The sequence below is a fragment of the Manacus vitellinus genome, unplaced genomic scaffold (genome assembly GCF_001715985.3).
Source record: "Manacus vitellinus isolate BGI_N305 unplaced genomic scaffold, ASM171598v3 scaffold_27_pilon, whole genome shotgun sequence".
Lineage (NCBI taxonomy): Eukaryota > Metazoa > Chordata > Aves > Passeriformes > Pipridae > Manacus > Manacus vitellinus.
In genome coordinates, this window is record NW_021940039.1 from 9,071,187 (window position 1) to 9,073,968 (window position 2,782).

At 58.2% G+C, this 2,782-nt stretch overlaps 1 long non-coding RNA gene across 1 annotated transcript in view; it reads right to left on the reverse strand.

Moving 5' to 3' along the window:
* LOC115307560 overlaps positions 1 to 854 on the reverse strand; it is a 1,874-nt gene extending 1,020 nt beyond the window's left edge. Inside the window, exons 1-3 of the long non-coding RNA XR_003915872.1 lie at positions 802 to 854; positions 501 to 554; positions 69 to 122 (exon numbers count right to left, since the gene is read on the reverse strand). This is a non-coding gene — a long non-coding RNA (uncharacterized LOC115307560). The remainder of the gene's footprint in view (positions 1 to 68; positions 123 to 500; positions 555 to 801) is intronic.
* Between the last annotated feature and the right edge of the window lie 1,928 nt (positions 855 to 2,782).

The following is a 2,782-nucleotide window of genomic DNA, read 5'->3' on the forward strand; positions in this document are numbered from 1 at the left end:
CAGGCTCTGCTGCTCCATCCCAAAAGGCCACCAAACCTCTGTCCCAGGGAAGTTTGGCTGGTTCTCACCACTGGACCGGGTTTGCCACCATCTCCCTTCACTCCATCATCTCCAGCGAGTCCCTGTGGGAGTGTTAAGGGTTTAAGACAAGCCCATCACCACCATGTCCTTCACCTCTCAGGGCACTTGGAGCATCCTCCCCCCTCACACCATGCTCAGCTGGCCAAGGAAGCAGCAGGCACATGTGGGAAGGAACAGATTCCATAGCAGGAATGGGTCTTCCATGAGGCACCCCTGGGTGACAGACTGAAAGGGTCTTGTGTCTCCACCCCAAACATCAAAGCACCTCCTGGGAGCCCATGCCAAGGCTTAAAAACCCCTCCTGGCCCAGGCAGGGAAGGGGCAATAAATCCTTTGGCTTTGGTTTGTACTGGAAATGGTGGAGCACTGGAAAAGCCTTTGGCAGCTCCCCAGTTCTACAACACCCCAAACATCAGTACCTCTAATCCTGCAGCACCAGCAGGTCCATCTGTGCCTCGTGGTCCTGGATCTCCCTGGGGAAGAAAGGGAAACAGCTCTATCCTTGGAAAACTCCTTCCTTGCCTTGCTGACTTTGGATCTTGGGCAACAAGGCAGGAGTGTCCCCTGGCAGGTCCCCCCAGCCCAGTCACCAGCCTGCCCAGGCCTGACCCAGCTCCTCCAGCCAGTCCCACCACACCCAGCACCAGCAGAGCTTGGGAAAGGCCAGGAAAGGGCATTTCACCCTGAGATGGAGGGTTGGAACCATCAATCCCACTGTACCTTCTCTCCCTCGGGACCGTCGAGCCCAGGAGGACCTCGGAGTCCTGTCCCACCCTGTTCAGGGCACAAAGAAGCCCCATTGATTGAGCCCTGCCCAGTGCCCCCAGTCACACACATTCCCCAACAGGTCCATGATGGAGGTGGGGGTATTCCCAGTGCTCCCAGTCACACACATCCCCTCCAGGCCCATGATGGAGGTGGGGGTATTCCCAGTGCTCCCAGTCACATACAGGCCCCTCCAGGTCCATGATGGAGGTGGGGGTATTCCCAGTGCTCCCAGTCACACACATCCCCCTCCAGGTCCATGATGGAGGTGGGGGTATTCCCAGTGCTCCCAGTCACACACAGGTCCCTGATGGATTTGGAGCCCTTCCCAGTGCTCCCAGTGACACCCACGTCTCCACACCAGCTCGGTGATGGGTTGAAGGGGAGGAGGGCCATGATCTGACTTACAAACCATCCTCTGGCTCCAGCAGGTCCTGCAGCTCCAGTGACCCCGACCTGGCCCTGGGACACAGGGAGATGTTCTCAGCAGGGTCCCAGCCTGGCAGGGGCTGGAATTTGGCTGGAGGTAGCATTATCCTGGAATCCTGGGCAGCCCCCCAAGCCCAAACCATCCTTTTGTGCCAACATGATCCCATTTTGGGGTCATGCCCATGAAACAAAACTCCCCAATTACAGAGATTTGCCAGTTCCTAGGATTTTCTGTGGCTCCTGGAGCCCAAGGTTTCCCACTGGGGATGAGCCCCTTCCAGGGCACCCAGGCCCCCTCCTGTGGGGACACTGAGTGAGGCAGCCCAGCTCAGCCCCCCTCTGTACTTGCCATCAAACCTTCTCGGCCCTTCTCTCCTTTTGGGCCTTTTCCTCCGATTTCCCCCGTGGCAGCTCCTGGACCAGCCACTCCAGGGAGGCCCCTGGGACCAGCATCACCCTGCTCAGGGATGGACACAGAGGGGTCACCACAAAGGTGGAAAAGGAACAGCAATGAAATGAGAGTCATCTCTGCATGGAGATGATGTTTCACCCCCTCGTTGGGTGCCACAGGCAGCAGGTCACCCTGGGGTGCTCAGGAAAGGCATTTCCAGGGATCCTCAGCCACGGGGACACCCCTGTCCTGCTCTGTCCCCACTCTGGCACATGGATCAGCAGAGGGTGAGCAGGTTGTGGATGTTCCCAGGTGCTGGAAGGAGGGACAGAGTTGGGGACACTGCTCACCTTCCGTCCCCGTGGTCCTGGCTCTCCTGGGTCTCCAACGTCACCGGTGTCACCCTGCCCACAGGGAAACACCCACATCAGATGCAGTGGCTGATGTGGTCGTGCACATGAGATATGAAACCCTAATTAAGGAGATTTGACAATTCCTAGGGTTTTCTGCAGCTCCCAGAGCCCAAGGTTTTCCTCAGCACCCGACCTGTGGGGACACTGGGTGCCCGGTGGGTGAGGCAGCAAACCTTCTTGGCCCTTCTCTCCTTTATGGCCCCATCCCAGGGCAGGCTAAAATCTGAGCTCTGACTTCCATGGGCTTCTCCACCCTCCTTGGCCAGGATTTTGGTGCTGGGTAGGGCGTGGCCTCACAGCTTTGCCTGGAGGTCACTCCAGCTGTGACCCACAGGAGCCCAAAACTTGAGGGTGAAATGCTGAGCACAACCAGCAGCACTTTGCCAGCACAGGGACCCCAAAGCATCAGCCCCCTCCTTCCATGGGAGCTTCCCAGCCTGCCTGTGGCAAAGCCATCCCATGGGGAGTTGTTCAGAGCCAGTGCACTGGGTGGCACCTTTCCTGTCCCCATCAGCCTGGGGAAGAGGAAACTGAGGGGAGATCTCATCACAGTTACAATTTCCTCATGAGGAGAAGAGGGGCAGGCACTGATCTCTGCTCTGGTGAGCAGGGACAGCACCCAGGGAATGGCTGGAGCTGTGTCAGGGCAGGGTCAGGTTGGATCTCAGCAAAAGGTTCTTCCCCCAGAGGGTGGTTGGCACTG